Consider the following 15,241-nt stretch of genomic DNA (forward strand, 5'->3'; position numbering starts at 1 on the left):
TAGCAACCACCCAAAATTCCCTAGCAACCGCCTAGCAACCACTCAGAACACCTTAGCAACCCTCTAGAAACACCCTAGTAACTTTAAACTACTTCAAACTATACTTTAAACTATTTTAAACTTTAAACTACTTCAAACTTCAAATCACTTTAAACTAATTTAAACTTCAAACTAATTTAAACTTTAATCTACTTTAAACTATTTTAACTGTAAACTACTTTAAACTTTAAACTACTTTAAACTAATTTAAACTTCAAACTACTTTAAACTTCAAACTAATTTAAACTTCAAACTTTTTTAAACTGCTTTAAACTTTAAACTAATTTAAATTTTACACTAATTTAAACTTCAAAATACTTTAAACTTCAAACTAATTTAAACTTCAAACTAATTTAAACTGTAAACTACTTTAAACTTAAATCTACTTTAAACTGCTTTAAACTTTAAACTAATTTAAACTTCAAACTACTTTAAACTTTAAACTTTTTCAAACTATCTGGTCCAAACTTTCACAAGCCAACTTAAAGTTTGTTTCAACGAACTTTTTAATCTAGTTAATGGTGCTTGCCTATAGGCAAAGCAACATTAGTGTTCTCTTGCATACTTATTTTTAATGGTGCTTGCCTATGGCAAAGCAACATTAGTGTTCTCTTGCATACTTATTACTGGTGCTTGCTTTAGCAAGGCAACAGTATTGTTATTGCTCATACTTATTAATGGTGCTTGCCTATAGGCAAAGCAACATTAGTGTTATTGCTCATACTTATTTTTCTTCTTTTTATTCTGGACAAAGTTTGGCGCGAAACTCGCCCCGCACCGTTTGTCACAGACCCCTGAGTGAGGTGTCAAATCGACCGGCTCATTGAGGAGAGGTGTGCTATATCTTTTCTAAGCGATCGGGTGTACGATGTTCGCACAGCGGACGAAAAAGCGGCCAAAAAAGTCCCATTGACTTAACATTGCGGAATTTTCAGAAATTCAAATCCCAACTGTCATTTTTCACACACACAGACACAAAGGGCCTGACACCCCTGCATGTCTCCCCCTCTCTCTCCCTCAGAGGATTTATATTATCAAGCAGCCAATAAGTAATGGCCTAAAATCTTCATAGCCACACCATAGCAACCAGTTACAGCACCCTAGCAACCATAGGCTATAGGCACGAGGCCGCAGGCCTCGTGCACTCATTACAATGCACTCGTTTAATAGAGATTTTAAATCCTCTATAAAAACTCACTCGTAGGCACGAGGCCGCAGGCCTCGTGCCTAACCTTAGCCCTAACCCCATAGTAACCATCTGTGAAAACTACCAACCACCTAGTAACACCATAGCAACCAGTTACAGCACCCTAGCAACCATAGGCTATAGGCACGAGGCCGCAGGCCTCGTGCACTCATTATAATGCACTCGTTTAATAACACAACCACTCAAAATACCTTAGAACTCCCTAGCAACACCCTAGGAACCACCCAAAATACCTTAGAACTCCCTAGCAACACCATAGCAACCACCCAAAACACCTTAAAACACCCTAGGAACCACCCATAACACCCTAGCAACCACCCAAAATACCTTAGAACTCCCTAGCAACACCATAGCAACCACCCAAAATACCTCATAACTCCCTAGCAACCACCCAAAATACCTCAGAACTCCCTAGTAACACCATAGCAACCACCCAAAATACCTTAGAACTCCCTAGCAACACCCTAGCAACACCCCAAAATAACTCAGAACTCCCTAGCAACCACCCAGAACACCCTAGCAACTGCCTAGCAACCACCCAGAACACCCTAGCAACCGCCTAGCAACCACCCAGAACACCCTAGCAACTGCCTAGTAACCACCTAGAACACCCTAGCAACTGCCTAGCAACCACCCAAAACACCCTAGTAACCACCCAGAACACCCTAGCAATCAACCCAAAACATGAATAAGTCATATCTCAGCAGCAGAACATCGTACAGACATGGTTGTTGGCTCGTATGCAATCATGTACCACACTCTAGCAACCGAGTGGTGAGTTTTGCCACTGCAAGCACCATTCACATTTTCTTCTGGAAATGTACGTTCTAGTTACGATTATTCTTATTCTTTTTATTCTGGACAAAGTTCGGCGCGAAACTCGCCCCGCACCGTTTGTCACAGACCCCTGAGTGAGGTGTCAAATCGACCGGCCCATTGAGGAGAGGTGTGCTATATCTTTTCTAAGCGATCGGGTGTACGATGTTCGTACAGCGGACGAAAAAGCGGCCAAAAAAGTCCCATTGACTTAACATTGCGGAATTTTCAGAAATTCAAATCCCAACTGTCATTTTTCACACACACAGACACAAAGGGCCTGACACCCCTGCATGTCTCCCCCTCTCTCTCCCTCAGAGGATTTATATTATCCAGCAGCCAATAAGTAATGGCCTAAAATCTTCATAGCCACACCATAGCAACCAGTTACAGCACCCTAGCAACCATAGGCTATAGGCACGAGGCCGCAGGCCTCGTGCACTCATTATAATGCACTCGTTTAATAACACAACCACTCAAAACACCTTAGAACTCCCTAGCAACCAACCAAAATACCTTAGAACTCCCTAGCAACACCATAGCAACCACCCAAAACACCTTAAAACACCCTAGGAACCACCCATAACACCCTAGCAACCACCCAAAATACCTTAGAACTCCCTAGCAACACCATAGCAACCACCAAAAATACCTCATAACTCCCTAGCAACACCATAGCAACCACCCAAAACACCTTAGAACACCCTAGCAACCACCCATAACACCCTAGCAACCACCCAAAATACCTCAGAACTCCCTAGCAACACCATAGCAACCACTCAAAATACCTTAGAACTCCCTAGCAACCACCCAAAATACCTAACAACTCCCTAGCAACACCATAGCAACCACCAAAAATACCTTAGAACTCCCTAGCAACACCCAAGCAACCACCCAAAACACCTTAGAACTCCCTAGCAACCATCCAAAATACCTCAGAACTCCCTAGCAACACCCTAGCAACCACCAAAAATACCTCAGAACTCCCTAGCAACATCCTAGCAACCACCCAAAATACCTTAGAACACCCTAGCAACACCCTAGCAACCACCCAAAATACCTTAGAACTCCCTAGCAACACCATAGCAACCACCCAAAACACCTTAGAACTCCCTAGCAACACCATAGTAACCACCCATAACACCCTAGCAACCACCCAAAATACCTCAGAACTCCCTAGCAACACCCTAGCAACCACCCAAAACACCTTAGAACACCCTAGCAACACCCTAGCAACCACCCAAAACACCTTAGAACTCCCTAGCAACACCCTAGCAACCACCCAAAATACCTTAGAACTCCCTAGCAACACCCTAGCAACCACCCAAAACACCTTAGAACACCCTAGCAACCACCCAAAATACCTTAGAACTCCCTAGCAACACCATAGCAACCACCCAAAACACCTTAGAACTCCCTAGCAACACCCTAGCAACCACCCAAAATACCTTAGAACTCCCAAAATACCTTAGAACTCCCTAGCAACACCATAGCAACCATCCATAACACCCTAGCAACCACCCAAAATTCCCTAGCAACCGCCTAGCAACCACTCAGAACACCTTAGCAACCCTCTAGAAACACCCTAGTAACTTTAAACTACTTCAAACTATACTTTAAACTATTTTAAACTTTAAACTACTTCAAACTTCAAATCACTTTAAACTAATTTAAACTTCAAACTAATTTAAACTTTAATCTACTTTAAACTATTTTAACTGTAAACTACTTTAAACTTTAAACTACTTTAAACTAATTTAAACTTCAAACTACTTTAAACTTCAAACTAATTTAAACTTCAAACTTTTTTAAACTGCTTTAAACTTTAAACTAATTTAAATTTTACACTAATTTAAACTTCAAAATACTTTAAACTTCAAACTAATTTAAACTTCAAACTAATTTAAACTGTAAACTACTTTAAACTTAAATCTACTTTAAACTGCTTTAAACTTTAAACTAATTTAAACTTCAAACTACTTTAAACTTTAAACTTTTTCAAACTATCTGGTCCAAACTTTCACAAGCCAACTTAAAGTTTGTTTCAACGAACTTTTTAATCTAGTTAATGGTGCTTGCCTATAGGCAAAGCAACATTAGTGTTCTCTTGCATACTTATTTTTAATGGTGCTTGCCTATGGCAAAGCAACATTAGTGTTCTCTTGCATACTTATTACTGGTGCTTGCTTTAGCAAGGCAACAGTATTGTTATTGCTCATACTTATTACGATTATTCTTATTCTTTTTATTCTGGACAAAGTTCGGCGCGAAACTCGCCCCGCACCGTTTGTCACAGACCCCTGAGTGAGGTGTCAAATCGACCGGCCCATTGAGGAGAGGTGTGCTATATCTTTTCTAAGCGATCGGGTGTACGATGTTCGTACAGCGGACGAAAAAGCGGCCAAAAAAGTCCCATTGACTTAACATTGCGGAATTTTCAGAAATTCAAATCCCAACTGTCATTTTTCACACACACAGACACAAAGGGCCTGACACCCCTGCATGTCTCCCCCTCTCTCTCCCTCAGAGGATTTATATTATCCAGCAGCCAATAAGTAATGGCCTAAAATCTTCATAGCCACACCATAGCAACCAGTTACAGCACCCTAGCAACCATAGGCTATAGGCACGAGGCCGCAGGCCTCGTGCACTCATTATAATGCACTCGTTTAATAGAGATTTTAAATACTCTATAAAAACTCACTCGTAGGCACGAGGCCGCAGGCCGAGTGCCTAACCTTAGCCCTAACCCCATAGTAACCATCTGTGAAAACTACCAACCACCTAGTAACACCATAGCAACCAGTTACAGCACCCTAGCAACCATAGGCTATAGGCACGAGGCCGCAGGCCTCGTGCACTCATTATAATGCACTCATTTAATAACACAACCACTCAAAACACCTTAGAACTCCCTAGCAACCAACCAAAATACCTTAGAACTCCCTAGCAACACCATAGCAACCACCCAAAACACCTTAAAACACCCTAGGAACCACCCATAACACCCTAGCAACCACCCAAAATACCTTAGAACTCCCTAGCAACACCATAGCAACCACCAAAAATACCTCATAACTCCCTAGCAACACCATAGCAACCACCCAAAACACCTTAGAACACCCTAGCAACCACCCATAACACCCTAGCAACCACCCAAAATACCTCAGAACTCCCTAGCAACACCATAGCAACCACTCAAAATACCTTAGAACTCCCTAGCAACCACCCAAAATACCTAACAACTCCCTAGCAACACCATAGCAACCACCCATAACACCCTAGCAACCACCCAAAATACCCTAGCAACCACACAGAACACCATAGCAACCACCCAGAACACCCTAGCAACCACCCAGAACACCCTAGCAACCGCCCAGCAACCACCCAGAACACCCTAGCAACCACTCAGAACACCCTAGCAACTGCCTAGCAACCACCCAGAACACCCTAGCAACTGCCTAGCAACCACCCAGAACACCCTAGCAACCGCCTAGCAACCACCCAGAACATCCTAGCAACCACTCAGAACACCCTAGCAACGACCCGAACAACTTGAATAAGCCATATCTCAGCAGCAGAACATCGTACAGACATGGTTGTTGGCTCGTATGCAATCATGTACCACACTCTAGCAACCGAGTGTCGAGTTTTGCCACTGCAAGCACCATTCACATTTTCTTCTGGAAATGTACGTTCTAGTAATATATTATTATTCTTCCACACAAAGTTCGGCGCGAAACTCGCCCCGCACCGTTTGTCACAGACCCCTGGGTGAGGTGTCAAATCGACCGGCTCATTGAGGAGAGGTGTGCTATATCTTTTCTAAGCGATCGGGTGTACGATGTTCGCACAGCGGACGAAAAAGCGGCCAAAAAAGTCCCATTGACTTAACATTGCGGAATTTTCAGAAATTCAAATCCCAACTGTCATTTTTCACACACACAGACACAAAGGGCCTGACACCCCTGCATGTCTCCCCCTCTCTCTCCCTCAGAGGATTTATATTATCCAGCAGCCAATAAGTAATGGCCTAAAATCTTCATAGCCACACCATAGCAACCAGTTACAGCACCCTAGCAACCATAGGCTATAGGCACTCATTATAATGCACTCGTTTAATATAGATTTTAAATACTCTATAAAAACTCACTCATAGGCACGAGGCCACAGGCCTCGTGCACTCATTATAATGCACTCGCTTAATAGAGATTTTAAATACTCTGCGGCCGAGTGCCTAACCTTAGCCCTAACCCCATAGTAACCATCTGTGAAAACTACCAACCACCTAGTAACACCATAGCAACCACCCAAAATACCTTAGAACTCCCTAGCAACCACCCAAAACACCTTAAAACACCCTAGCAACACCATAGCAACCACCCAAAACACCTCAAAACACCCTAGGAACCACCCATAACACCCTAGCAACCACCTAAAATACCTTAGAACTCCCTAGCAACACCATAGCAACCACCCAAAATACCTCAGAACTCCCTAGCAACACCCTAGCAACCACCCAAAATACCTTAGAACTCCCTAGCAACACCATAGCAACCACCCAGAACACCCTAGCAACCACCCAAAACACCCTAGCAACCACCCAGAACGACCTAGCAACCACCTAAACAACATGAATAAGCCATATTTCACCACCAGAACATCGTACAGACATGGTTTTTGGCTCATATGCAATTATGTACCACACTCTAGCAAGTCGTGAGTGGCGAGTTTTGCCACTGCAAGCACCATTCACATTTTCTTCTGGAAATGTACGTTCTAGTTATTATTCTTCTTTTTATTCTGGACAAAGTTTGGCGCGAAACTCGCCCCGCACCGTTTGTCACAGACCCCTGAGTAAGGTGTCAAAACGACCGGCTCATTGAGGAGAGGTGTGCTATATCTTTTCTAAGCGATCGGGTGTACGATGTTCGCACAGCGGACGAAAAAGCGGCCAAAAAAGTCCCATTGACTTAACATTGCGGAATTTTCAGAAATTCAAATCCCAACTGTCATTTTTCACACACACAGACACAAAGGGCCTGACACCCCTGCATGTCTCCCCCTCTCTCTCCCTCAGAGGATTTATATTATCCAGCAGCCAATAAGTAATGGCCTAAAATCTTCATAGCCACACCATAGCAACCAGTTACAGCACCCTAGCAACCATAGGCTATAGGCACGAGGCCGTAGGCCTCGTGCACTCATTATAATGCACTCGTTTAATAGAGATTTTAAATACTCTATAAAAACTCACTCATAGGCACGAGGCCGCAGGCCTCGTGCACTCATTATAATGCACTCGTTTAATAGAGATTTTAAATACTCTATAAAAACTCACTCGTAGGCACGAGGCCGCAGGCCGAGTGCCTAACCTTAGCCCTAACCCCATTGTAACCATCTGTGAAAACTACCAACCACCTAGTAACACCATAGCAACCAGTTACAGCACCCTAGCAACCATAGGCTATAGGCACGAGGCCACAGGCCTTAGCCCTAACCCCATAGTTACCATCTGTGGTGCCCTAGCAACCAACCAGAACACCCTAGCAACTGCCTAGCAACCACCCAGAACACCCTAGCAACCGCCTAGCAACCACCCAGAACACCCTAGCAACCGCCTAGCAACCACCCAATACACCCTAGCAACCGCCTAGCAACCACCCAGAACACCCTAGCAACTGCCTAGCAACCACCCAGAACACCCTAGCAACCGCCTAGCAACCACCCAATACACCCTAGCAACCACTCAGAACACCCTAACAACCACCCAAAATACCTCAGAACTCCCTAGCAACACCATAGCAACCACTCAAAATACCTTAGAACTCCCTAGCAACCACCCAAAATACATTAGAACTCCCTAGCAACACCATAGCAACCACCCAAAACACATTAGAACACCCTAGGAACCACACATAACACCCTAGCAACCACCCAAAATACCTTAGAACTCCCTAGCAACACCATAGCAACCACCCAAAATACCTAAGAACTCCCTAGCAACACCATAGCAACCATCCATAACACCCTAGCAACCACCCAGAACACCATAGTACCCACCCAGAACACCCTAGCAACCGCATAGCAACCACCAGAATACCCTAGCAACCACCTAGCAACGCCCTAGCAACCACCCAGAACACCCTAGCAACCAACCGAACAACATGAATAAGCCATATCTCAGCAACAGAACATCGTACAGACATGGTTGTTGGCTCGTATGCAATCATGTACCACACTCTAGCAACCGGGTCGTGTTTTTTGCCACTGCAAGCACCATTCACATTTTCTTCTGGAAATGTACGTTCTAGTTACTGGTGCTTGCTTTAGCAAGGCAACAGTATTGTTATTGCTCATACTTATTACGATTATTCTTATTCTTTTTATTCTGGACAAAGTTCGGCGCGAAACTCGCTCCGCACCGTTTGTCACAGACCCCTGAGTGAGGTGTCAAATCGACCGGCCCATCGGGGAGAGGTGTGCTATATCTTTTCTAAGCGATCGGGTGTACGATGTTCGCGCAGCGGACGAAAAAGCGGCCAAAAAAGTCCCATTGACTTAACATTGCGGAATTTTCAGAAATTCAAATCCCAACTGTCATTTTTCACACACACAGACACAAAGGGCCTGACACTCCTGCATGTCTCCCCCTCTCTCTCCCTCAGAGGATTTATATTATCCAGCAGCCAATAAGTAATGGCCTAAAATCTTCATAGGCACACCATAGCAACCAGTTACAGCACCCTAGCAACCATAGGCTATAGGCACGAGGCCGCAGGCCTCGTGCACTCATTATAATGCACTCGTTTAATAGAGATTTTAAATACTCTATAAAAACTCACTCATAGGCACGAGGCCGCAGGCCTCGTGCCTTACCTTAGCCCTAACCCCATAGTAACCATCTGTGGTGCCCTAGCAACCACCCAGAACACCCTAGCAACTGCCTAGCAACCACCCAGAACACCATAGAAACCACCCAGAACACCCTAGCAACTGCCTAGCAACCACCTAGCAACCACCCAAAATGGCCTAAAATCTTCATAGCCACACCATAGCAACCAGTTACAGCACCCTAGCAACCATAAGCTATAGGCACGAGGCCGCAGGCCTCGTGCACTCATTATAATGCACTCGTTACCTTAGTCCTAACCCCATAGTAACCATCTGTGGTGCCCTAGCAACCACCCAGAACACCCTAGCAACTGCCTAGCAACCGCCTAGCAACCACCCAGAACACCCTAGCAACCACCTAGCAACCGCCTAGCAACCACCCAGAACACCCTAGCAACCGCCTAGCAACCACCCAATACACCCTAGCAACCACTCAGAACACCCTAGCAACGACCCGAACAACATGAATAAGCCATATCTCAGCAGCAGAACATCGTACAGACATGGTTGTTGGCTCGTATGCAATCATGTACCACACTCTAGCAACCGAGTGTCGAGTTTTGCCACTGCAAGCACCATTCACATTTTCTTCTGGAAATGTACGTTCTAGTTATTATTCTTCTTTTTATTCTGGACAAAGTTTGGCGCGAAACTCGCCCCGCACCGTTTGTCACAGACCCCTGAGTAAGGTGTCAAAACGACCGGCTCATTGAGGAGAGGTGTGCTATATCTTTTCTAAGCGATCGGGTGTACGATGTTCGCACAGCGGACGAAAAAGCGGCCAAAAAAGTCCCATTGACTTAACATTGCGGAATTTTCAGAAATTCAAATCCCAACTGTCATTTTTCACACACACAGACACAAAGGGCCTGACACCCCTGCATGTCTCCCCCTCTCTCTCCCTCAGAGGATTTATATTATCCAGCAGCCAATAAGTAATGGCCTAAAATCTTCATAGCCACACCATAGCAACCAGTTACAGCACCCTAGCAACCATAGGCTATAGGCACGAGGCCGTAGGCCTCGTGCACTCATTATAATGCACTCGTTTAATAGAGATTTTAAATACTCTATAAAAACTCACTCATAGGCACGAGGCCGCAGGCCTCGTGCACTCATTATAATGCACTCGTTTAATAGAGATTTTAAATACTCTATAAAAACTCACTCGTAGGCACGAGGCCGCAGGCCGAGTGCCTAACCTTAGCCCTAACCCCATTGTAACCATCTGTGAAAACTACCAACCACCTAGTAACACCATAGCAACCAGTTACAGCACCCTAGCAACCATAGGCTATAGGCACGAGGCCACAGGCCTTAGCCCTAACCCCATAGTTACCATCTGTGGTGCCCTAGCAACCAACCAGAACACCCTAGCAACTGCCTAGCAACCACCCAGAACACCCTAGCAACCGCCTAGCAACCACCCAGAACACCCTAGCAACCGCCTAGCAACCACCCAATACACCCTAGCAACCGCCTAGCAACCACCCAGAACACCCTAGCAACTGCCTAGCAACCACCCAGAACACCCTAGCAACCGCCTAGCAACCACCCAATACACCCTAGCAACCACTCAGAACACCCTAACAACCACCCAAAATACCTCAGAACTCCCTAGCAACACCATAGCAACCACTCAAAATACCTTAGAACTCCCTAGCAACCACCCAAAATACATTAGAACTCCCTAGCAACACCATAGCAACCACCCAAAACACATTAGAACACCCTAGGAACCACACATAACACCCTAGCAACCACCCAAAATACCTTAGAACTCCCTAGCAACACCATAGCAACCACCCAAAATACCTAAGAACTCCCTAGCAACACCATAGCAACCATCCATAACACCCTAGCAACCACCCAGAACACCATAGTACCCACCCAGAACACCCTAGCAACCGCATAGCAACCACCAGAATACCCTAGCAACCACCTAGCAACGCCCTAGCAACCACCCAGAACACCCTAGCAACCAACCGAACAACATGAATAAGCCATATCTCAGCAACAGAACATCGTACAGACATGGTTGTTGGCTCGTATGCAATCATGTACCACACTCTAGCAACCGGGTCGTGTTTTTTGCCACTGCAAGCACCATTCACATTTTCTTCTGGAAATGTACGTTCTAGTTTTTATTGTTATATATTTGAAATGGGGGGGGGGGGGGGGCTATATCATGATTACTGGTTTTTAACTGCCATTCAAAAGTGTGGGTTCAGTCTGTTTAAAAAAATAAATATATTTAAAATAACTTTTCTAATTTAGAATGTAATTTATTCCTGTGATGGCAAAGCTAAAATTTCAGCATCATTACTCCAGTCATCAGTGTCACATGATTCTTCAGAAATCATTCAAATATGCTAATTTGATGCTCAGGAAACATTTTATTATATTATCAATATTATTATCAACAGTTGTGCACTAATATTTCTGTCGAAATTGTGATATATTTTTTCAGGATTATAACATGAATTGAAATTTTCAAAAGAACAGGAATTATTTTAAATAAAAATATTTCGTAACATTATAAATTACTTTACTGTCACAGTGTCACTTTTGATAAATTCAATCCATTTTTGCTCAATAAAGGCATTCATTTATTATTAAAATCTTACTGACCAGGCAGTATGTAGTCAATAATATATTATTCTCAAATAATATTTGCAAATAATTACATTAAATATTTCAATTATAAAATAAAAAATATTATTTATTACAAATAAAGAATTTATTTTGTATCATTTATAATTAATTTAAAAAGGAAATAAATGAATTTCTTAAAATGATAAAACTATGTTTATAATTTCTTTTTAACATGGCTGCATTGTACATAAAATAAATTGTACAAGATGTACATGCACTGCACTTTAATATACTAGCACCAACAGGTTTCTAAGGACATACGTACAGCCATTATTGCATCTACGCATTCAGGTAGTTGCCCAACGCGTTGGCTACCACCTTAAAAGATTCAATAAACGGCTCAAATATGCAGGCAAGTCAGATCAGGGAAAATTCCCCAAGTATGGAGCAAGTTTACATTCCTCTTAACAGGTCAGCCTTTGATTCCAAACAACATTAAGAGCATATCACTTGCTGAGGTAATTCATTTGTGGCTGCGTAGTTTATTTGAGTAAGCTTTCTCCACTAGACTCTCCCCCAGAGCAACATGTACAGACTTGTGCTGGGAGCAATTCAAACATCAATTTCCATTTCCCTCCTCTGAGCTTTCCCCTTTTCATGCACTGTACATGCTGAATAAATATTTTAATTGCTCATCCACCTTCAAAAGAATTCACACAGAGGGTAGAGAGATGTAAAGCAGCGATTTCGTCATACTTACACATTTGTTCAAGATGGCATGAGATTTACAGTGGTCTGTAGGGCCATAAACATTTTCAGTGAATTCTGATAAACACTTTTTTTCTTTTTAAATGTAAGGATGCAAACATATCAAAAGAATTATAAAAGTAGTCATTCAACATGTGCACTAGATTTCAAGTTTGCTTGGCCTAGCCTATGTCCAATTCAGGTTGTTTCAATGAATCAAACCAGTCTGTATGATTCATAAGTGAATCAGTTTGTTTGCGAGTCAGTTCTTAAGTTGAGCTTACTGACACAATGATGAAGCCACAGTGATTCCTCAGTTCACCAGAGAGGAAGATTAACAGTGAATAGCACACCTTTTACACTTTTAATTGGTTAAAATATAATGAAAATAGAAAATATATTTTTTAAATAGCCTAATGTTTGCTTTTTGCAGCAAAGCAAATCTGTTTACAGCACCAGCAAAAGTTTAACTTTGTTGCTTAAACTGTTATTTAGTTTTAGCGTTAACTCCTTATGGATATGCAATAAGTTATTCTGCTTCTGCTCAGTGGAACTACGTGACTTTTAAAAAGTCCGTTCACAATGTACAAACAAACAAAAAAATCTGCCACCACACGCCGTGTATATTTTAACAGTTTCAATGTTTGGTTAAGATTCCTTTGCATTTGTGAATGGCTGAGTGAAACGTGAATACGATTTTAATTAAATCCCTGTTTATTTTGAAATGCACTGTAAATAAACGATTTGCACATAGACCGTCGGCTGTGCATCAGTTTCTGTTCATAGTATAGAAAACTAGGCCAAAAAAATAAACAGAAAAATCATATCAAGCCGTATCTCTTTTCAAGTCAAGTTCCTGAAGGGTTCTGTGAAAAAGAAAAAGTTCATTTGAGGTTTATCCAATGCACTACACTTGCTCACCAATCAATAATCATCTGAAGCTCCAAAGAAGTAACATTATCCTTCATATTGCGCAAAGATCTAACTTCGGGGGTCAGAAACTACAAAGTAAGGGAAAGAAATGACAGTTTAATTGATAGCATCATCAGAAGAATGGCCTTTAAAAGCAAGCTAACCTAAGATTCATGCACACGAACGCTCGGGGTGATCCACTGAAACCTTCCAGGTGGTGCACAATATGTAGTATTTTACAATATGAAGTAAAGCATTTGATGCAATTCATCACTTAAACCTAGATTCATGTTTCTTACGCATGACAGAAAGGGAATCTTTTTGTAACATTAATATACTATGTTTTAGTTTTAGATGTCTGGATTTTAAAAGTTTAACCCTTAAATGATCTTTGGGTCAATCTGACATTGCTTGAATTTTTCTTTATTAAAAAACACCTCCCCCTTTATCTCAGATTTTATTACTTTTTTTATGTTAATGCTCATAGGGTCAAAATGACCCTAAATTGAAAATAAATGGGGAAGGGAGAAAATATGTTTCATATCTGCTTTTTGGTGTTGGTTACCTTTTTTTTATAATTAATTTCTTATTCTAAAGTAATGATTTTAATTTTTTTCGGTTATTGAAATAAATAATATGTGATTACAATCAATTCTTGTCTTTTACTGGCAACTTATGTAGCATTTTTGCACAATTACGATACATTATTGCAAAAACAGACATTTCAAAAGACACTTAAACTGTTGCAAACAATTCAAACACAAATTTCATTGAACTTTTCGAGCAAGATATGGTATACTAAAAATAAGAATAAAATCATGTGATTGGCCTACAGATAGGCTACATGATGGGACTATCAGGCAAGTATAGCAGATAGAAAGTAAATCAATTCAAAAAGAGGATATTAATAAAACACTGGATAGATCTGTTAGTACCTCAGTAATCCCAGGTTGACACAACGCCATAAATATAATATGATTTCCTTCAGGCTTTTGGAAGGAAACATATGGGGGTGGAAAACCTGCCATATGGAAGAAACCTTTTGGCAGCAAACTCAAGGACTAAGAACAATTGGATGTGGCTGGCATGGTATCATCATGAAAAAAAAGTAATACAATATCAAAGTTGTGCACACCAAGCACATGGTATTATGGAATGGTTGTTTCCTGATCGGTTGCCTTGATGTGTCATAAACACTGTCACTCATTCTTTCATCGGGCCTTTGAGGAAAAACACGACTGGAAAACAGAATAAAACTATACTTGCGGGTTTTACAGCTTGGTTTCACACGTCTCCATGTTTCTTTTGTCTGTAATGTGACAGCACTTCACAGAAGATTGCAGCACTATAAATTTGGAGTTAGTGCCTGAAGATTGAGCGTTTGAAATATCATGCAGTTCGCTTCCGCCATCTACAGTTCATTCACCAGTATTCAACCACAAGCCTGCTTAACCTACCGGATCAACACCAAACAAGAGAGAAATTGTTTTTCGATATTAAGTTCAAGCCCTTAATAAAGTTTACTGTTGCTAGGCCTAGGCCCTACTGTAAAAATCAAAAGGTACCAAGAGGGTTGCTATGATAAATTCATGGAAGGGATTTTACAAATTCTGATCTTAAGAGGGCGCTGTATGATAAGAAACTCTTTAAGGGCAACGTTGACATTTTTTTCATAGAGATATTTTCTTTATAGATTTTTTTTAAACTTATTTTCGGTATACATTGCTAACTCTATCAATTAAAATAAATTCTAATAGGCTTCAATTATGACTGTTAAATATTAAATCAAATTAATGTCAATTTCAAAAGTCCATGTAAATATTGCACAATTTATGATAACAATAAATGCTCCAATAATATTTTATATTCGGAAGTGCTTTGTGTTCATTCATTCATTCATTCATTTATTCAATCATTCAATCATTCAATCATTCAATCATTCAATCATTCAATCATTCAATCATTCAAGAAAAAAATACTAAACAGTAAAAGAAAAATGCATCCATGTTTTATAATTTTATCGGAGGTTTA

The 15,241-nt window shown here is 41.5% G+C and overlaps 1 long non-coding RNA gene across 3 annotated transcripts in view; it reads right to left on the reverse strand.

Moving 5' to 3' along the window:
* Positions 1-14,829, reverse strand: part of LOC307010935 — a 63,993-nt gene extending 49,164 nt beyond the window's left edge. The window contains exon 1 of one of the 3 annotated variants that reach the window (XR_013800309.1): positions 14,477-14,619. This is a non-coding gene — a long non-coding RNA (uncharacterized lncRNA). Of the gene's footprint in view, positions 1-14,145 lie in introns of all 3 variants that reach the window. The other 2 variants (XR_013800310.1, XR_013800311.1) reach the window with 2 other exon arrangements.
* Between the last annotated feature and the right edge of the window lie 412 nt (positions 14,830-15,241).

The sequence above is a fragment of the Phoxinus phoxinus genome, assembly GCF_949152265.1.
Source record: "Phoxinus phoxinus genome assembly, chromosome: 14".
Lineage (NCBI taxonomy): Eukaryota > Metazoa > Chordata > Actinopteri > Cypriniformes > Leuciscidae > Phoxinus > Phoxinus phoxinus.